Source organism: Boleophthalmus pectinirostris, unplaced genomic scaffold (genome assembly GCF_026225935.1).
Source record: "Boleophthalmus pectinirostris isolate CB_2022bp ecotype Guang Dong unplaced genomic scaffold, ASM2622593v1 HiC_scaffold_21, whole genome shotgun sequence".
Taxonomy (NCBI): domain Eukaryota; kingdom Metazoa; phylum Chordata; class Actinopteri; order Gobiiformes; family Gobiidae; genus Boleophthalmus; species Boleophthalmus pectinirostris.
The window spans coordinates 9,198,309-9,221,054 of NW_026571175.1; the positions used below are offsets into that span (position 1 = coordinate 9,198,309).

At 40.1% G+C, this 22,746-nt stretch overlaps 1 protein-coding gene across 1 annotated transcript in view; it reads right to left on the bottom strand.

Annotated features, from left to right (window-relative positions):
* Window positions 1-22,746, bottom strand: part of samd12 (sterile alpha motif domain containing 12) — a 194,180-nt gene that overhangs the window by 1,378 nt on the left and 170,056 nt on the right. The gene's annotated exons all lie outside the window — the stretch shown is intronic.

Below are 22,746 nucleotides of genomic sequence, written 5' to 3' on the forward strand. Positions count from 1 at the left end.
ACAAGTCAGTGAGCCTTGACAACATCCTTCTGAACCACGTGAATCCTCACAAAACTACGGTCATCACGTCCCGGGCCTCACTTTTGCCTTTCACTGGCACGGAATCCCCCCCCCCCCACCCGCGACCTCTGTCCTTAGTGAAAGGGTATTTCCAAAAATATTAAGATTGAGAAAAACGTCATACTGGAACTATTGGTGTTGCACTTTATGTTTTGAAAAGTTTTGTTTACGGTTTACAAGGAATTTATTTTTTTATAATATTTCATACATTTGTTGCTTATACCTATTAGTATTACCAGGCAGCACTTTGCATTTATTTTATTTTCCCGTTTGTATAATGTTAAAACAAATTGTAGGTTTAATAAAAACACAAATAAACAACAAGCAAATGGTTTTGCATTTTGTTCCAGACTGTATCGAAAATGAACTGAACTGTGACCTCAAAAGGTCAAGGTCTTACTTATCAAACTCTGATTTCTATGCACCGTTACACCCCTCGCAGCCTTGCTTTTTGTTTCATTTCATTTTAAACACAGTTTGCTAATCCTGTTGGATCCATCCATCCAATACAGTATGGACCAAGACATTTTCAAGTGTCAGTCTGGTCCTCACGCTCTCTGTTGCATTTCCCCCCCCCCAATGCAACAAACAGCCTGTAACCTGCTAGCCTTCCCATTCTAAATAGAAAGTGAGCATGGGGGTCTTAAAATGTTCATATTAACTCACTCTACATGATCCTGGTGTTTTTATTTCACTATGGCTACATTCAGACTGCAGGGCTTAACGCTCAATTCCGATTTTTTTGTGAAATCCGATGTTTTTGCGAGGTCAGTCACATTTCCAATTAAATGCGACTTGTATGTGCCTCCAGTGTGAACATTAAACGGCCCGAAAGTGTCCCGCATGTGCACTGGAGACACGATGACGTCAACCGCAGCGAGCGTGCTCTGTGTTTACAGAAGTTGTCCAAACATGGACACGAGCATCGAGCACCTGGAGATTTTAAAGTTCCTCTCGTACGGGAGCCAGAACATGAACAACTTACTTGTTTTAAGAAAGAGATTGAGAAGGAGAAGGATGAGGTTTTTGGTCGTGGTGTTTTGTGGGACAGCGGCAGCGACGTCCATTGAAAGTAACGTGTGGATGCACAGACGTAGCCAAGAGTGGTGAGTGGTGATGTGCTTCACTTCAGTGACACAGAGTTCATTAACAATTTTCACCTACTTCAGCGCAGAATAGTGACGTTTGTGGCTTGTTGATAACGTGTAGGTGGATGAATGCGCTTTGGCCGTTCAGACTGAAGTCACATGTCAAAAGATCAGATATGTATCGGTTTCAGGAGCACATATCCAAGTGTCCTGAGTCACATTTGAAAAAATCGGATCTGTGTGGTTCAGACTGACATTAAAAGATCAGATACAGGTCATATAGGGGCCAAAAAATCGGATTTGGGTCACTTCAGGCTGCAGTCTGAACGCAGCCTATTTTGTCCGTAAACAAACCAACTATTTCAAATATGGAAATGAAGGAGCTTATTGGTCACCATCATTTACAAATAGAATCACAGAGATTCACCGGTGACCAGACTCACATCTCTGTAAAGTATTGAAGTGTGTATCCAGATCCACCCCAGATCCGTCCCAAGAATCTGGTTTTATGTTATACACTGGATTATTGTGAATTGTGAATTATTGTGAAATTTGTCTTGGACACTGTGCTTATAGATTGAACAGATGATAAAAATAAAGTACAATACAAGACTCCAGACAGGTGCAGGTACGTGCAGGATCCTCTACTCCAGGTCATTCCAGAGTATTCAGCACATTCAGTTTATACAAAATCAGATCTAAAGAACATCCAAACTCAATAAATCATAAACGTATACGCAGTTATGAAAAGAAAAGAAAAGTCTTTTATTTTGATTCATCACTGAGACATAAACTCCACAAACTGGACTTGGGCGAGCTGCTATTTCTGATCATCAAGTTTCCAGACTTTAAATCCATCACCAAATGAACTGAGGATGGAAAAGGAGTGGTTTAATGAGTGAGGGAGAGAGGGAAAAGAGAGAGAGAGAGAGAGAGGGGGTAACAGAGAAAGAGAGAGTGAGAGAGAGTGAGAAATGGAAGGGTGCGAGAGAGAGAGGGACAGAGAAAGAGAGAGAGAATAAGTCAGAGAGAGAGAGAGAGAGGGGGGGTAACAGAGAAAGAGAGAGTGAGAGAGGGACAGAGACAGACAGACAAAGAGAGAGAGGGACCAAAAGAGAGAAAGAGGAGGGTCAGAGAGAGAGAGAGACAGAGAGAGAGAAAGAAAGAGGGAGGGTCAGAAGAGAGAGACAGAGAGAAAGGGAGGGTCAGAGAGAGAGACAGAGAGAAAGAGAGAGAGACAGAAAGAAAGAGGGAGGGTGAGAGAGGGAGGCAAGAGAGAGAGGGAGGGTCAAAGAGAGAGAGAGAGGACAGAAAGAAAGAGGGAGGTTGAGAGAGAGAGACAGAGAGAGAGAGGGAGGGTCAGAGAGAGAGAGAGAGACGGAGGGTCAGAGAGGGACCGAGAGAGAGAGGGAGAGAGAGACAGGGACAGAGAAAGAGAGAGAGGAAGGGTGAGAGAGAGACAAAAAGAGAGAGGGAGGGTGAGAGAGAGACAAAAAGAGAGAGGGAGGGTGAGAGAGGGACAGAGAGAGGATATGTGTATGAGAGAGAAAGGGAGAGAAAGAAAGAGACAGCAAGAGAGAGGGAGAGTGTGTGAGTGTAAGAGGGAGAGACAAAGAGAGAGGGAGGAAGAGAGAGGGAGTGTGAGTGACAGAGAGAAAGAGAGAGAGGAGGGGGGTGAAAGAGAGCGAGAGACAAAGAGAAAGGGAAGACGGGAGGGAGAGATAGCGCGCTCTAAAATGAAAGCGTGAGAGGAGCATGAAAGAGTTTGGAGAGTGGGAGGCAGCGGGAGACTGAGAGAGTGACGCAGATGAGAAGAAATGAGGAAGAAGTGAGATCAAACACAGAGCCCAGATAACAAGAACCAAACTCACAGAGAAGAGGAGGACGAGAAGAAGAGAGCAGAGCAGAGAGAGGGAGAGAGAGAGAGGATGGAGAGGGAGGTAGAGACAGAGAGAGAAAGAGCAGGAGAGACAGACTGAGAGAGAAGAAAAGAGATGGTGAGAGAGGGTGATAGTAAAAGGTGAGGAAGGAGGAGAGGGGAGATAGAGAGATGGAGGGAGAGAGAAAGAGGCAGAGAGACAGAGAGAGGGAGAAAGACCAACAACCTCGAACAAATCTACAAATGTACAGATAGAAAGATTAACAAATAGAGAAAGAGATAGATAGATAGATAGATAGATAGAGAGTAAGAGGGGGTAAGAGATGAGTGAAAGAGAGGAAAGAGGGAGGGAGGGACAGAGAGAGAGGGAGAGAAAGAAAGAAAGAAAGGGAGAAGAGAGAGAGAAGGAGAAATAAGCAATGAGAGAGGGACAAGAGAGAAAGGGGGAAGAGGGAGAGAGTGTATGGAGAGGAGAGAGACAGAAAGAGAAAGACAAAGGAAGAGAGAGGAAGGAGAGAGAGAGAGAGAGAGGGGAAAGGTGAGAGATGAGTGAAAAAGAGGGAAAAGGGAGAGAAAGAGAGAGAGGGTGAGACGTGAGTGAAAGAGGAAAGAGGGAGCGAGAGAAAGAAAGGGGGAGAAGAAAGAGAGAGAGAAGGAGAAGAGAGAGATGAGAGAGAAGGAAAAGAGAGAGAGATGAGGGGGGAGGGAGAGAGAGATACTGTATGGAGAGAAAGGAGAGAGACAGAGGGAGAGAGAGAACAAGAAACAGAGATAAAGAGATATGTATACTGCATGGAAAGAGAAAGAAACAGATGGAGAGAGGCAAAGAAAGAGAGCGAGGGAGAAGAGAGAGAGATAAAGGGGAGAGAGGATAGAGAGGAGGCGTGAGAGAGAGAGTGAGAGAGAGAGAGAGAGAGAGAGAGAGAGAGAGAGAGAGAGAGAGAGAGAGAGGAGAGAGAGAGAGAGAGAGAGAGAGAGAGAGAGAGAGAGAGAGAGAGAGAGAGAGAGAGAGAGAGAGAGGGAGAGAGAGAGAGAGAAGAGAGAGAGAGGAGAGAGAGAGAGAGAGAGAGAGAGAGAGAGAGAGAGAGAGAGAGAGAGAGAGAGAGAGAGAGAGGGAGAGAGAGAGAGAGAGAGAGGAGAGAGAGAGAGAGAGAGAGAGAGAGAGAGAGAGAGAGAGAGAGAGAGAGAGAGAGAGAGAGAGAGAGAGAGAGAGAGAGAGAGAGAGAGAGAGAGAGAGAGAGAGAGAGAGAGAGAGAGAGAGAGAGAGAGAGAGAAGAGAGAGAGGGAGAGAGAGAGAGAGAGAGGAGAGAGAGAGAGAGAGAGAGAGAGAGAGAGGGAGAGAGAGAGAGAGGGAGAGAGAGAGAGAGAGAGAGAGAGAGAGAGAGGAGAGAGAGAGAGAGAAGAGAGAGAGAGGGTGAGAGATGAGTGAAAGAGAGGAAAGAGAAAGGCAGGGAGAGAAGAAAAAGAGAGAGATGGGGAGAGCTACTGTACGGAGAGAGACAGAGGAGAGAGAGAGAGAGAGAACAGCGTAGTAAAGAGAGAAAGAGAAAGAAAGGGAGAGAGGGAGTAGAGAAAAAGGATAGAGGAAAGGAAAGAAAAAGAGGAGAAAAGGTTTACAAGAAAGAATGTAAAGATCAACAACATGATTTAAAGTTACGACATAGGTCCCTGTAAGTTAAAAGCCCATTTTATTTTCTGATTTATTCTCCCTGGAGTTGGAGTTAGTTCTTCTCTCAAACAGAAAACACCCTGTTCCACCTTGTGATGTCATGAGGTGATACAGGAAAAGTGATGATACAATGGCGAGTATTTTTGTTGGCGATGATCACGATTTTATAACTGATCTATTCCTGTTTTATCACAAAAAACTCTATCATTATTTATTGTCCCGTCCATATTTAGTAACAAAAAAGCAGATTTCCAAGCCCAGACCTTATTTTTGCTGATATTACAACAAACTCAGTCCTCATATCCAACCCGAGGCTATAAAGAGAGGTTTCCAATGCACTTTTACTCCGAGTTTATTTGATATTATTTCACGGATAGTTTGCATTGTCACAGACCTGCGTGAGCCAAAGGGACCGTCCTGCAGCCTTCATTTCATGGGCACTTTACACTTTATTACACAATGTCCACACGCCCCAGGCCAAGACATATTGTGCTTTTATTTTATGCTGCTGTCAATACTATTCTTATATAGCTGCAGGGACACAGGCTTGGTTCAGTATTTTTAGCGCACAACACAGCAGAGGAATTCGACTAGCAACCTGGAGCTTAAAAGGCTCATGTGACGCGATTTTCTGATCTAGGTTATAATGTTTCCTCATCAAAAACAGACCTGGAGTTGTGTTTTGTTTCATTCACACATGTTTAACACACTGCATATTTAAGATGATTTTCTCATATGGAAAACACACTGTTCCTCATGTGGTAATACAGGAAGTGCTCCACTGTGTTTTTAAAGTCCACAGACCTTCGCCAGAGTCATTTGTTGATGTTATTAGGTTCTTTTTTTCAGACCAAGAGTTTGTTTTCATACGTGACAGTTTCGACTGTTCACTAGCGCTCTTTCTCAGAGTGGTCACGTGATGTTGCTGTGACGTGTCCGGTCAAGTGATTTAAACAGGTTTTGGCGCCATCTTCCTACCGGTGGGGGCAGGACGACAGCGCCATCAGCAGGAAGAGCGCGAGTGAGCAGTCCAAACTGTCACCTATGAAAACAAACTCTTGGTCTGAAAAAAGAACCTAATAACATAAATTATCCATCCATTTTCTTCCACTAATCCGGGGCCGGGTCATGGGGGCAGCAGTCTAAGCAGGGACTCCCAGACTTCCTTCACCCCCAGACACGTCCTCCAGCTCCTCCGGGGGGACCCCAAGGTGTTCCCAGGCCAGCCCAGAGACATAGTCCCTCCAGCGTGTCTTGGGTCTTTCCCGGGGCCTCCTCCTGGTGGGACATGCCCAGAACACCTCCCGAGGAGACGCACAGGAGGCATCCGGAACAGATGCCCGAGCCACCTCAACTGGCTCCTCTCGACGTGGAGGAGCAGCGGCTCTACTCCGAGCTCCTCCCGTGTGACTGAGCTCTATCTCTAAGGGAGCGCCCAGCCACCCTGTGGAGGAAACTCATTTCGAGTGCTTGTATCCGCGATCTTGTCCTTTCGGTCACTACCCAGAGCTCATCGGATTAGAATAATTTCTTTGTGCCCCACCCTTTCTCTACTGAACTAAAAGTCCAATGAGATTTATTTGGTTTTCTGATAATTTATGTTGTTAGGTTCTTTTTTCAGACCAAGAATGTGTTTGTTTGAACTTGTGCGTGTTTACATTCTGCCACTACATGTGCAGCTACACGGAAGGAATGACTCTTTAATATTCATCATCAATATTCAACTTGTCCGTGATTGGGGTGGCAATGTTTCCTGCAATGCTTTATAGTTAGGGCAGTCACCTTGACAACAATTGCCCCCCGCCTTGACTACATCCCTCCAAACCATGTGAATCCTCACAAAACTACGGTCGTCGCGACCCAATCCTCACTTTCGCCAGCATGGAATCTCCGTGACCTCTATCCTTAGCGAAAGGGCATTTCTATGGAGTAAGAAAGCTTTCAAAAATATTCATGTGCATAGAATAGAAATCCGGCTACCACTATGTTATCTAACATATCGGTGCAATTTCCTGTTCAGAGGAGGTATTTCTACACAATATTACACAGCAGCATTCAGTTCCTGAATTCAATGTGGCAAGAAAAGACATTTTTACAATAGATTTTAATGAACCCACTTGTTGGTCGCTGTTGTAGCTCCTTGTTGTGCCATTACTCCGTTTCTACCCTCTGCTACAAACTTAAGCATGTACAGTCTTGATCTTGATCGATGTTTCTTCTGCTCGATAAATAATGTCTGTGAAGTGATGACATATTTTTGACAGTAAAATTCCATCTGTGAATTCGTATTCGTACTGATGAAAGCGTAATCGTAAATTTTCATTTCGTAATTGTAATTCTTGACGTCGTAACTTTTCAATTCGTATTCTGATGGATAAAATAAACACAATATATTTTATGTCTGACTGGACTCATTTGAGAGTTTACAAATATTTATTTTATGCGCAACTACAGCCAAATATGCACGGATTTCCCAAATACACATGGATTTCTATTCTATACGCACAAATATTTTTGAAAGCTTTCTTACTCCATACATTTCCAGCCGCTGAGGACATTGCAACTGCAGCAGATCTGCACTTACTGCAAACAATGTGGACAAGTTGGTTTTTCTGGACAAAAATATGAAGATTGAGTAAAACTTCATGGTGGAACTGTTAGCGCTGTGCTTTACTTTTTGAAAAAGTTTTGTTTACTGTTTACAACTGTTTTGAATTGATTTTTCATATTTCATACATTTATTGCTTATTTGAGAATATTTTATTTAACTTATTAGTATTACCAAGCAGCACTTTGCATTTATTTTATTTTATTTTAATAAACACAGAAATAAACAAGAAAATAATTTTGCATTTTGTTTCCATGCTGTACCAAAAATGAACCGAACTGTGATCTCAAAACTGAACGTACTGAACTGTGATTTTTGTGTAACATTATACCCCAACTGGATACACGTCTCAAGCAATGCCAAAATATCCATAAATTCAAGTTGTTATATAAACACAGTGTATAGAGAGTGGGTCTTAATATTATTGTTGGTTGTTTTCTTACCATTACCGGTTTGTGCTGTCCATTACTTTACTTGTATGTGTTTTCTGTTACCATTGTCTATATCCTTATGTATTACTGCAAAATTTTTAAAAGTTGTACAACCAAGCTATAACAGTTACTCATTATCCACACTTGTAAATAGTTCATAAACGTTAATCTAAAATGCCTGAAAAATGCAAAAGAAAACTCATGTTAAATTAGAAGAGTGGGAGTGGAATTTAATTTTTCTTCTTCCCACTCCTTTTTGGGCAATTTTTTTGTTGTTTATTTCTATAATGATTTCACTAATGTTATACGTTTCATTTTATAAGAATATAAATTTCTTACTTGCCTAAAATAAATACATAAAAAAAAATTAAAATTAAAATAAAAAAAGTAGTAACTCTTCTCTTCCATTATATGTTGTTTAAGCTTTTTATAAATTGGAAAAAACAGCATGAAAAAGTGAATAAAGGACAAATATAACACAAAAGTAAGAGTGATTTCTAAAGACGGCGTGTTGTCTGATGTCTGTTTTACTACAGTTCCAGCCTGTGTCAGCTCAGCAGCGCCCCTGACAGGTGACAGTGGGGAATAGACAATCATATCTGCGACTAAGTGTTTGACAAGTCTGAGGTAAAAATAGATTTGAGGAGGGATTTCGATGTTCACTTGAGTCTAAAAGTTGTGTCAAAACATGGTGTGAAGTAGTACAAAGGCAGTTTAGTGTCCTGTGAGCTGAGGTGAGTGACACATGAGGAGCTCTGTGAATGATGAGGCTCAACACGAGAAGAAAATATTCAACTTGGAGTCTTTCAAGTCTTCAATTATGTTTTTGTTTCAGAAGTACAAAGCTTTTAATACTGGCACCGTACGAGAAAGTTATAATGAAATGTTGTGTTATCTCACCTTTTCCATTCAATTATTTTATGTTGATCCAATGCAAATGTTTTAGCTTTTAGTGAGATTAGTTTAAAATATACGCAAATCATTTCTGAGTGACAATTGTCTTTATGCCATTCAACAACTGAGCCGCTTTAGTCTGCAGCAGGTTATAGTGTTTTTTTGTTTTTCCCTTTTGACTTTGCTGGAATGGGCTGTGAACGATCCACAGATGCACTCACATGTTCTTGAATATTAATGAGTTACGAGCTAATTTGCGTAAAGTTTACAGTTATTGCATGTCTTCCTACATGTAGTGAATCCAAATATGATCGTGATCCTAAAGTTTTCATGGCAGAGAATAATCACATTATGATGACAGAGAGCGAGAAAGAGAGAGGCTTGTTAGAGTTCTATTTATAGGATCTATATATTTAAAGTGAAATCACTCGCAGCAGTGTGTTAATCCTTGTTTAATCCTGATTTATTCATTCACTCCATGTACTTGGTTGTAAATTCTCTCTGGAGCCATTAGGGATGGGCAATCGATTAAATTTTCTTAATTGATCGTCGGGGGAATCACCGATCGATTTTCAATTAAACATTAACGGTTTTATATTAAAATTATCATCATTAATATTACTATTACTCACCATTTATTCTCCTGAAGATGTATCTGGAGAGATTCGTGCATGCTTAAGTAATCTTTAGTCACTTATTTAAAAGACGCCATTTTTCACCCAATACACTCAATGCCCAGTAAATCCGTGTATCATTAGTTCATTTGTTTTTCAATATAAAACCAAAAATAAGAAAACGAAAAAAACAACTGATTTCTTTGTTATTTGTCTCCAAAACCAAAATGAAAAAAATGGATAACGATTTGTTTTTTTTCAGTTTTCGATTTTGTGTTAAAATGAATAATGGAAAAAACGGATAACGGCCGTTTTCTGTTTATGTGACTTCCGTGACTGCGATGCCAAACTTTTGCACCGTGTAAGGACTGAACCAGGACTGAGCCAGGTCCGGGACCAGAGCGGGACCAGAGCGGGACCAGAGCGGGACCAGAGCGGGACCAGGGCGGGACCAGGGCGGACTCCGAGCTTTGACTCTAAGCCTCCGCGGGGTCTGAGCCTCAGCTTTGAGCTCCTGCCCTGCCGTGGGCTCTGAGCTTCCGGCCTGGTCCCAGCCTGGTCTCGGTCTCAGTTCCGGTCTCAGTCCCGGTCTGGTCCCAGAATGAATCATTATCCGTTTTTTCATTTTGGTTTTGAAGAAAAATAATGAAGAAAATTGTTGTTTCTTTCATTTTCTTATTTTGGGTTTTATATTGAAAAACGAATGAATGATACACAGATTCCAGTACTTACTTTACTCTCCAATTTTATTTTCTTAATCAGTGATATAGGTAGGATTTCGTACAAAAACTCCACTGCTCGCAAGAGTGATGTGCAGCTCTCCATAGGAGGGGCATTTCCCACTGGGCACTCCATTTTAAGCTTCCACGGTTAGAAAAAACCTTTGCAACATATGGACACGACTCAGTGGAATATGAGTGTTCTTTCTGTGACAGAGGGATGCTGATGATGAGTCTGTTCTGTGTGTATATCGTGTTGGTTCATGTCTTCAGCGATCACACATGTGCAGGTTTAGCCGAAACGTTGAACTGTGACGCCGCAACTCAAGTGTTTGCGCTGTGAGACGCAGCCTCATCTCCTTACGCTACACTACGCACAGCAACCTACATTTAGTTTGTCGATTGAAAATGAACATGAAATTCTTAATGCAGGGTATCCCCAAGTTTGACGACCCGAAATTTAAGACTTTTTAAAGACCTTTTTAAGACCACTTAAATGAAAATTAAGACAAACATTGCACCCATTATGCGGGCGAAAAACACCAGATACAATTCTAATAATGACCCTACCAGTACTATATCTAGAATCTAAGAGTCACTGTGCACTAGACCTACACTTCCCGATGATCCATCCAACGTCTTCCTCCGCTGTACTGATTGTTTACTCATTGTCGACGATGCCAGAAACCAAAGTACTATCGTGTAATTCGTTCATCAATATCAAAATATGTCTCGGTCTCGGTCTCAGGCCCGCTCTGGTCCCGGTCTGGTCCTAGTCTCAGTAGCGCTCCCAGTCTGGCGGACCTGTCCATTTGAACCAAAAGCTCTTAGTTCGATTCATTTTCATTGGTGTGAAAGCGTCAGTCAGAGGCTTTGCACCACCTCGGAACCAGCCGCGGTTCTTGAGCGCGGAGGACCAGAGCAGCTCTGTCCCGTCTCAGTCCCGCTCTGGTCCCGTCTGGTCTCGACCTGGATCAGTCCTGATTCAGTTACGCGGTGCAAAAGTTCGGCATCGCAGTCACGGAAGTCACATAAACGGGAAAACGGCCGTTACGTTTTTTCCATTGTCATTTTCGAAAACTGAAAAAACGAATCGTTATCCGTTTTTTCATGGAGTAGCAGAAACTGTTGTTTTTTCGTTTTCTTATTTTTGTTTATATTGAAAAACGAATGAACGAATGATACACGGATTTGTTTGCATATACTCCGAATTAAACGTTCATTCAAGTTACATGATTTCACGTTGTTGTTTTATATCTCTCCCTCCATTTAACATAAGTATGCAAAAAAAAAATAAAAAAAATAAAAATAGGCTAATGACATTTAAGACCTATGTGAAAAAAATAAGACTTGGACAACATAATTTAAGACTTTTTAATGCTGTAATTTAGGAACATGAAATTTAAGACTTTTTGAAGACTTTTAAGACCTCGCAGCTACCCTGTAATTATCAATTATCGATTAGTCGACTAATCACGCCCATCCCTAGTAGCCAGAGCTGCACTGGGGCTGACTGATGAGATGCGGTGGTCACTCACTCATGCCTGACACCTGACTTTGAAACCATGAAAGGAGAACATAGGTTTTTAAATCGGTTTAACTTGCTCCTGTAGCTCTCACAAACCCAAATGCACACACAGCTTGAACTTGAACTGCCTTTCCAAGTTCATTACCCCAGAATCCTGCTTTTTTTTGCCTATGCTTCAATTTTTTATCATTATTTTATTGTAAAATGGCCGAGTCAGTATCTCCCAGTCAATCTCTGACCATGGCACAGGAGATACAATGGGCTCCAAGTGTGCTCGCATCAGATAGAATTCATGTGTGAATTCTCCCATACAGAGCGCAGCATTCATTATAGATGTGCTCTGGTTTAGTTTAGATTTCATTGTGGGCTTATAGCGACGGGGTGGAGATTGTACGACTGTGTTACCCCCTGTAGAGTAACATACATGTACAAAATAAACGACATCTCCCCCAGTTTTGAAGCAGGCTGTGTGTCAGTGTCGCTCTTTTCACACTGAGGTTTCATTTGGGCTTGCTGATTACAGTAATTAGAGCAGCGAATGAGAGTTTGAGTGTGCTTTGCCCTTTTTTTGTCCTTGCAGGCAAAATCTGTGCTAAAACATCCTTTGATTACAAGAAGATTACAAGCACATTGAAAAGTGTTCAGAATGTAGCTTGTAAATGTTGATCAGTTACACATCATTTGATTTTCTCAAAAGAGGAATTTGCCGGCTAAATAAAAAAATATTGTGGTTTAAAGAGGAGGTATTGTGCTTTTGTCTGCTGTACAGCTATGATCTAATGCATCTGTGGAACACCTTCAAAGCACTCAAAGCACTTTACATCAAGGAACCACCCAGTCACAAACGCATTCATGCTCCAGTGTACGCAGACACTAAGGGCGAGGTGGGTTAAGTTAAGCAGACACAACGACAGCATTCATCTGTAGGAGTTGGAATCGCGCCGCCAATCTGTGGGTCATTGGATCTGCGCGCTCAACCAACCATGTTTATGTCGAGAGTGGGTTTGAACCGTCCGCCAACCTTCTGATCAGTGGACAAAAGCTCTTACCAACTGAGCCTAATCTGGACGTTTTAAATCACAATATTGATCTGAAACAACAAGAAGAAACAAGCCTAACTTCCATGAAAAATAGGGTGCGCAGAGTTAACTACCCCTGCTACGGAGAGCTGCGCATCGCTCTAGCGAGCAGTGGAGATTTTGTGCCAAATGCTACCCGTATCACTGATTAAGAAAATAAAATTGGAGAGTAAAGTAAGTACTGGGCATTGAGTGTATTGGGTGAAATGAAGGGTTAATCGTTAAAGGGACAGTTTGGAATTTTGGACATTTCCTAGTGAGCCAGAGCATTGGAGACGTGTGGCGACACTTTAAAAAAAATTCCATTCAGTCAATGGCCATAGTTAGCCTGCCGCTAAAAACAGTCTTACCCAGTCCACAAAACACCTGAAGCAAATCTATTATTATGCCAGACTGTCGATGTAAGTGTCTGTGTTGATAGAATAATGTTTGAAATAAAGTTAATCTTGCATCTCATCAATTGTTGCATGTTGAGGGACTATTTTCTCATATATCAGTCCGCCGCTGCCAAGCTTTCTATCAGGAAGTACAACTCGCTGCTGCTGCTCAGACATAACTCCTTTAAATGCAAAGTTGGTTTTACTTCTAAAATTATTCTGCAGACACAGACATTCACATCGACAGTCTGGTGTAATAATAGATTTGCTTTGGGTGTTTTGTGGAGTGGGTAAGACTGTTTTTAGTGGCAGGCTAACTATGGCCATTGACATGCACTAGCCTAGCACCAGTGACCTCTGCAAATACAAGGACTGGATGGAATATTTATAAAAATCTCCGCACATCTTCAACACTCTGGCTCACTAGGAAATGAAACCCTATGTGCAAAATTCCAGACTGTCCCTTTAAAATGGCGTCTTTAAAATAAGTGATTAAAGATTACTCAAACATGCATGAATCACTCCAGTTACATCTTTGGGTGAATAAATGGTGAGGGGAACTATAACAACTATAACATGGTTAAAACTAAATAAATGTAGCATAATCTTTCCATGTTTTGTCGTCAAAAATGCAATGATGGTTCATGTGTAGCAGAAATAGCAGGAAATATTTTTAGACTGCTTTACTACAAAATGTACAGGGAAAACAACAAACTGGACAAAATATGCTGAGACCAGATAACACTTGTTGGCAAAGTGAGTAAATACAACCAGATGGTACCTGATAGTAGTAGTAATAATAGTAATAGTAGTAGTACTAATATTAATACTAGTACTAGTAGTAGTGGTAGTAGTAGTGGTAGTAGTAGTAGTAGTAGTAGTAGTAGTAGTAGTAGTAGTAGTAGTAGGAGTAGTAGAAGTAGTAGTAGTAGAAGTAGTAGTAGCAGTAGTAGCAGCATTAGTAGTAGTGGTAGTAGCAGTAGTAGTAGTAGTAGTAGTAGTAGTAGTAGTAGTAGTAGTAGTAGTGTAGCAGCAGTAGCAGCAGTAGCAGGAATAGTAGAAGTAGTAGTAGCAGTAGTAACAATAGAAATAGTAGTAGTAGTAGTAGCAGCAGTAGCAATAGTAGTAACAGCAGTAGTAACAATAGTAGTAGTAGTAACAATAGTAGTAGTAGTAGCAGTAGTAGCAGCAGCAGCAGCAGCAGCAGCAGCAGCAGCAGCAGCAGCAGCAGCAGCAGTAGTAGTAGTAGCAGTAGCAGTAGTACAGTAGTAGTAGCAGTAACAGTAGTAGCAGTAACAGTAACAGTAGTAGCAGTAGCAGTAGTAATAATAGTAGTAGTAGCTGTAGTAGGAATAGTAATAGTGGTAGTAGTAGTAGTGGTAGTAGTAGTAGCAGTAGTAGTAGTAGTAGTAGTACAAGTAGTAGTATGAGTAGTAGTACGAGTAGTCGTAGCAGTACTAGTATTAGAAGCAGTAGCAGTAGTAGTAGTAGTAGCAAGCAGCATTAGCAGTAGTAGTAGCAGCAGCAGCAGTAGTAAGTAGCAGCAGCAGTAGTAGCAGCAGTAGCAGCAGCAGCAGTAGCAGCAGCAGTAGTAGTAGTAGTAGTAGCAGTAGTAGTAGCAGTAGTAGTAGTAGTAGTAGTAGTAGTAGTAGTAGTAGTAGTAGTAGTAGCAGCAGCAGCAGTAGTAGTAGTAGTAGCAGTAGTAGTATCATTTGAATGTGCTAGCGTAGTTGAATTTCCGTCTCGAGCACAGTGACAGTCCCGTTCTGTTCATAATGCAGCTTTGTGTTGAGTCGTTAGTGAAACAACATCTGACAATGTTTGATCAGTTGATTTTAACACGAGCTCAAAAAGAGAAAAATGTAGAATTATAACAACACAGCTTTACTCAAAATGAATAAGGAAAACTACAGAAAATAAAAGAAGCAACGCAAAGCAAAGATCAGTTACAGAGTTGCACTTAAAATGAAGTATGTGTAGTACTCACACCACGCAACCAGATGGTACTTGGTTTGAGTTACATTTGGGTGTGAATAATGTTCTAGAATGTTCTTTAAAGGTCTTAAATTAGGGAAAAATTGACTCTTGTGAGCTTTAAGTCATGTCAGGATGTTGTTACGTCATCACAAACATAACCAGAGTTGTGTTTTGTTTCATACACACATTTTTAGTAAAACAGCACTAAAAAAAAAATAAATAACTTGTAAGACTTACTAGAAAAATATGATTTTAACAATTTGCACTAGCACTTTTTAATTAAATTCTACTGCTGTAATATCCGGTACAGTTTACTTGTCAGTATTAAGTAAAATGCACTTACCACCACAATTATCAAACACGAATTTACTGAGTAATTGTCACAATTTTTTATTTATTTATTTTTTTAAGTTAGAAGTCATATTAATGTAAATAAATGAAGTAAAATATATAAAATATTGTCATAATTAATGGCATTGCTGTGATTAAATAATTAAGTAAATATGATGCATTCACCAGTGTATGCAGACCCTGTGGCGAGGTGGGTTAAGTGTCTTGCCCAAGGACACAGCAATAGCATTCATCTGTGGGAGCTGGAATTTTTTTTTTTAATGAGAGCAGGATTCGAACTGCCAACTTTCGGATCAGTGGACAAACGCTCTTTGCAACTGTTACGTAGTATTTCTGTGTTTGTGAGTGACCGTATTGCTGATAAAATAGTAGAACTTACTCATTAAACACAATACTTCGACATGCGTAAAATATGTACATTTTGTCCATTGCTATTAAATAAGTTGTAGTTCTCACAGAATTATGTAATTTCGGTGTAAAAAATTACCTCAGTTGATTTAATATATTTTACTACCTGTACAAGTTTTTTTTTTTTTTTTGAATGCATTATTAGTCTGTCTACATCTCCAAAGCTCAAAATGCTCCGCTCCACCTTGTGATGTCATATAGCAGTAGTTTACAGCTACCTTTTACCATTTGTTTAGTAGAGATTGGCAATTCCAGGGCTGAAATCATCTAAATGATTCTAGTGAAGGTGTGTGAAGTTTAAAAACACAGTGGAGCACTTCCTGTATTATCACATGGACATCACAAGTGGAACAACGCATTTTGAGCTTTGAAGATGTAAACAGACTAATAATAAACTGTTACTCGAACATGTGTGCATGAAAACAAAACACAACTCCAGGTATATTTGTGACGAGGAAACGTACAACAGCATAATCTGTGTCTTTTAAAGTTGAATAATTATCTTGTGTATTCTGGACAGCGGTGTTCCATCAGACGTTCAAACAGAAGGCCACTGCGCTGTCTCTGCTCCCACACCACGCACTGTTTGTATTGATTCCCTTATCGATCTGTGCTTGGTCCACACTTTTATGACACAAAGGCTTTTCACAGCAGATACAGCTGGATTTATCAAACTATATGCAGGAGGAATATTATGTGTGTAACAGGCCAGATCAATGAAACTGGTTTATGTGTTGTGATTGTTTTTACCATTGTAATTCATTGGTTTGTTGGTATGGATTAAAATGATAAGAAATGCCAGCTATTTGTGGATTCCTGCTGCCTGTTTAGAGCAACATTTGATGCACTAAAAAAAGTATAATGTTATGTTTTAAGATAATCTCTATGGCAAAGGTCCTAATTTTGTATCATTCTGAAACCGATGGACAGAACAATAGTACTTTTTTGGAGTAAAAGTGAAGTTAGGGCCCATATTGCGCTATTTTCTGATCTATGTTATAATGTTTCCTCATCACAAACATACCAGGAGTTGTGTTTTGTTTCATTCCCACATCTTTAACACACAAAGTCTGCATATTTAGGCTGAGTTCTTTTCTCAGACTGAAAACACACTCCAGATTGTGATGTCATGTGGTAATACTAGAATCATTTGGGTAATTTCAGTCCTAGAATTTCCTAACTCTTGTTTCATTCTTTATTTTAAAATTATACATAATGAAAAAAAAAAAAAAAAAAAAAAAAAAAAAGATTAGTAAAGAGAGAGGGGTGTTTTTTTTCCACACAAAATTACAAAACTACAAAAACAAAACAAAGTAAAGAAAAACTCTAGTCATACAAACATTAATGCTGCATTCTATTGTACTTGGGACTTAGAGAAAATCGACCTCCACCTCAAGAAAATGCAATGGAACGGCCAATTAAATCGGGGCTCTGAAACAAAAAGTCGGGTGAGTCGGTTGGACTGACGTCACAGCAAAAATGGGAGCGCACGCAGTAAGCAGGTAGAATTGTCTTTTCATCATTTTGACATGTTAAGTTGTGTATGTGTAGAGAAAGTGCCTTCTAAAAACTTTGTAGTGACATTTAGGCTACGTTCAGACTGCAGCCTGAAGTGACCCAAATCTGATTTTTTCGCCCCTATGTGACCAGTATTTGATCTTCTAATGACAGTCCGAACAACACAGATTAGATTTTTTCAAATGCGACCCAGAAAACCTGGATATGTGGTCCTGAAACCGATACATATCCGATCTTTTGACATGCGACTTCAGTCTGAACGGCCAGGTCACATTCATCCCACCTACAGCTCGGAGTCTCGTCAATGGAGGGGAAGCCAGGTTAGCAAGTTAATTATTATTTGGGGGGATCGCTGTATTCAGGCCAAACTGGAGGGGTCTTCTTGGAACCCAACGGTTTTTGAAATGATAACCAAAGACATGGCAGACAGATGGTCCTGGCTTCAATGTCAACAAAAAATAAAGAGCTTGCGAGCCAAATAAAAGAGGCTAAAGAACAAAAATTAAGTGACCATGGACGTGTAACCTGCCCAATTTTCCGTTTAAAGTTCACACTGGAGATCACATACAACTCACATTTAATTGGAAATGTGAATGACCTCGCAAAAAAATGGATTTCACAAAACATCCAAAGTGAGCATTAACCCCTGCAGTCTGAACGTATTTCACATTATTTGGCAGCAGACAGAAGTTTCTTTGCGAACATGTAATAGTCAAACTGACATCTAACGTTAGTTAACAGACTATTTAATAGTAGACGCTTGCGATACCTGATGTAACATTAAACTTTCTCAGGCATCCATATTTTCCCCGACTGTTGCAATGGAACGCATTTACAACAGAACTGACAGGATTTATCGACTACTGACATTCAACAGAACGCGGCGTAACAGTCAATCTATCAATTCCTGGAGTGGTCGATGTCCAAAAGGTCGATTTTAAGTTGAAAACTAGTGCTTCATGACATCACAAGATGGATTTTGAGAAGTGTAAACAGACTAATAATAAAAAGTTAATTAAACTTGTGTCAAAAAAACTCCAAACACAACTCTGGGTATAGTTTTTGATGAGGTACCAACATTCTGACACGATTTAAAGCTCACAGGAATCAAGTTTGTGCAGGAGATCACACTAATATGATTTCCCCTAATATTACTCACATTATTGTACCATACATTTAACCAATTCAAGTGCACATAATTAGAATGTGTTTTGACCATGGCCTGATGCAAAAACAACACAGCACAGGCCGAGGATGCAGTCACTACTATTTACTTGCAAACTGTTTTTTATGCATGCAGTGTACTTTTACGAAATGTACTCATTAATATCTGATATACAGTGGGCTATAGCTGTTATGTAGCTGCTGTGTTTTTCTCTGAGCCGTGTTAAGTCTCTGATGGGCTTGTCTGGGGGCATATTATTCAAAATAGGTCAGAAACAACCTACTGAAGTGAAACCATCCTCCATAACAGATCCAAACCCGCTGAGGTTAAAGGTTTCTAATCTATGTTATAATGTTGTTTCCTCATCAAAAACATACCTGGAGTGAAATGTTTTTACATTTTACAAAATTACAACTACCGTATTTTACGGGCTATTAGGCCCTCTGGATAAGACGCACTGTCATTAAATGGTCTATTTCCGAACTTTTTTCACAAATAAACCGCACCGGACTTTAAACGAAACACAACAGTTAGATGGGTCAGTCGGACTTTCTTTGTTGCGTTCACAGTGACTCAGTTGTTCAGTTGTGGCTCAGAAAAGCACATCGGACTTGAGTTTTCGGTTCGTTCCTTCATTCCGTTCCTCGTCCGCGTGGAGTGATGAGTGTGGCTGCGGGTGGTTTTCGCTGCTTGGTCGCTGTCTGTTCGTGTGTGTTTGTGTGCGCTGTGGGTGGTGCGGGTTTGTAGTTTACTGAAGTCGTGCTGGGACACCTGAGTGGATTCGTGTATAGGGTGCTCTGGCCTGTCGTTTCTTGATGGGGTTACAGGCTTAAGAGTGCATCTAAAAGCCCGGAAAATCTGGCACATACCATTCGGCCCACAATCCAAGGGAAGGAGGGGGGGTCAGTGAAAGCTGGCTCGCGATTGAAACTGAGGACCGGGGTGGGGGTGCGGCGGCCATTCAACCCCACAGTCAGATGGCTGTTCTGGACTTTCACAGAACGTACACATTGCCAGTCCGCCCCTAACGTGACATCACAAGGTGGAACAGAACAGTTTGAGCTTTGGAGATATTGACAGATTAAACGCAGGATTACTCAAACATGTGCGAATGAAACAAAACACAACTCCAGATATGTTTTTGATGAAGTAACAACATTCTAACACGTCTTAAAGCTCACAAGAGTCCATTTGGCACAATATAGGCCCTTAAAATGGTCTATGTTCTAGGAAATACTAGTGCTATAGGATCATTTGCGTGATGCACAACACTGGGTTTGTTATAATACATTTCAGGAGGTTATTTCTTAGAGCATTCAAACTGTCAAACGTTCCATATTTCGTACACAGATTCTTCAGACTCTGTCCCTCCTCCATTTCACAGCTGATCGATGGAGACATTACATTCTCCAATAGTAGTCCAATTGTCATAAAGCTCCATTATAGACACAGCAGTCAGTCTATGAACGCAGTGATGCAAGCTGCTACACCATTTAAATATCAAGATTTTGTTTTTTCCCACTGCTATTATTAGAAGAGAGAATAATATAGCTATAATATAAAGGTGTAACGATTGGATTTTCTCATGTGCCATATATTCTCAATGTTCCACAGTGTTGTGTTTTTACTGCGCAAAAATATCAATATGAATTCTAGCTGGTCGCCTAACGCCAACTGGTTGTTTCCACGGAGATAGATATGTTTAATGTCATATTGTGCAACATTCCAGGGCAAGTAGGCTAATAATCGCCATGGAGATAAGCGAGCGGTGTACCCTTTTCCAGAAAAGTTACACAGTGCACCTTAGTATTAACTGTTATTATGTTGTTAATGTTTTGTCAACATTTAACCAAATTTTGACTGAACAAAACATTGAAGCGTTAATGTTTTTTAGGATGTGCAAAAATAGCCACGATTCAATAATGATACAGTTATATTTTATTTTTAAGGTCCTATTGTGCAAAATTGACTCTTGGGAGCTTTAAGCCATGCTAGAATCTTGTCTCCTCAAAAACATATTCAGAACACTTACTAGTTTGTCTACATTATCCAAAGCTCAAAATGCTCTGTTCTAACTTGTCATGAGGCAGTTGTAGAGATGAGCAATACCAAAGCTGAAATTATCCAAAAGATTCTAGTGAACGTGTAAAGCAGGGGTCTCCACCTGTAGCTCAGGAGCTACCAGTAGCTCTCCACCCCCTTCCAAGAAGCTCACCAAGGGATTTCTGAATCAAATGCATTGCGCTGAATGACTAAAATTTGATTTAATTGAATGACTGTTACCATTGTAAATGTATAATTCTGATGCCTATCTTTGTATGATAATACATATAATAGTTGTGTAAATGTTTTATATGCAGCTGTACTCCCTAAGGCTCTTATATTTACAGTATGTTTCGGACTATGTTGAATTCTCTCGTCTATTTTCATACATGAGGCGCACTGGATTATAAGGCGCATTAAGCGAAACAAACGGATGACACCTGAGACCCTTAGCCCAGGCATCCATGATCCATTCGCAGATCGTGATGCAGTTCACCCGGCGTTGTCTCCATGTGAAAGTGTATTATGAATGTGAAAGTGGATGGATAATTTATGTTAGTTTTTTTATTTCCTATGGGAAGGACTCAAATATACAGTGAGTAATGCATTTAATGCAGCTTTGTGCACATTTGTTTACGTTTTATAGAAACGAAACTTAAAACCACATGGCTCATTTGCATAAACTACAAACACTGAAGAAATAGCTCGCTCCTTATGCGCTGATGTGGTCAGCTTCTGTCGGACTAACTCCACAAGGCTCCTGACTACAGTAGCCGTAATGCTAACAATCTATCAACCAATATGACCAAAGTCATACTAAAACATTTTGACAGATTTTTGAGCACCATGTACCACAAAAAAAAATCAGTTGGAGATCAGTAAGCACAACCAGAATTAATACATAAGGTGCACCAGATTATAAGGCACACTGTTGATTTTTAGGAAAATTAAAAGATTTTAAGTGTGCCGTGTAGTCCAAACAATACGGTAGGGCTGTGCAAAAATATTGAAATATCGATATATCGTATCGTTTAATGTAATGATACAGTATCGATATCGTGGGCTGCTCTATCGATATATTGCGTATCGAGTATTTTTGATGTATTTTACTAAATTATTTTGTTACAGCGCTACAGTTTTGTTGTTTCTTTAGTGGAAGGAAACTCATTCACACTGCAAAAAGGTTAGTTAAAATGAAAATTAAGAACATTTGACTTTATTTGAGTTGAGTTGAGCAATGGAATAAGTGTTTTTCTAAATTCAAGCAACATTCGATTTCATTTCTTATTTTAAGGGTTGTTGTTTTTTGTTTTTTTTAAGTGTAGCAAGTTGTATCTTCAGATTTTAAGTACAAAATCGTATTCCGCTGATAGAAAATTTCACTTGTCAAGTGGAATTTACTCCAATCATGATAAAACTTTAAGTCATCTTAACTTGGCTAGATTTTATTTTTTGCAGTGCATGCGACACATTTGACATTTTCACTGTTTTGAGGATTAAAATGTTTTTGTTTTATATTCACTTTGCACAAGAAGTGGTTTAACAAAGACTTTTAGTATCACAGCCATGATTTAGCCATTGTTTTTATTGAACCGTATCGAATCGGTTTGAAATATATCGTATTGAATTGAAAGTTCACTGTATCGAAATATGTATCGTATCGTGGCCTAGGTATCGAGTTATGTATTGTATCAGCAACTTCTTAATGATACCCAGCCCTACAATATGGTACTCAAGTTCTTGTGACTGCTAAATGAGTAGCTCTAAGGCATTTTCATTTTGGAAAAAGTAGATCACCAGATGAAAAAGTCAGGAGACCCCTAGTGTAGAGAGTTTCAAAACATACTGTGGTGGTAGATGACATCACAAGGTGGTGGTTGAGAGAAGAACTCAATTTAAATGTTCAGGGTTTGTGTGTTAAACATGTGTGAATGAAACAAAACACAGCTTCAGGTATGTTTGTGATGAGGAAACTAAATTATAACATAGATCAGAAAATAGAGTAATATGAACCCTTTAAAGCATCTACTTAATGCTGGGTAAAATTCTCACATCACATCATGCAAATTCAAATATTCCTCACTATCGCACACCTTACACAACGTATTCCACTTTTTCCCACCACAAAAATAACCATAGTGTGGCCCTATATATGCCCACATGATTTGAGCTTCCTCCCCTGACACGTCCTCCACTCCCCGTTCAAAAGTCTGTTATTGTTTGTGACAATAGAGTTCGGAGGAGTCCCCAAAGAGAGCGCGGAGAGACGATAAGCAAAATAGTGCGACTGAAAAAGGAAGGATCTTACCATATGAAAGGAAAGAAACAGCAAAGGAGA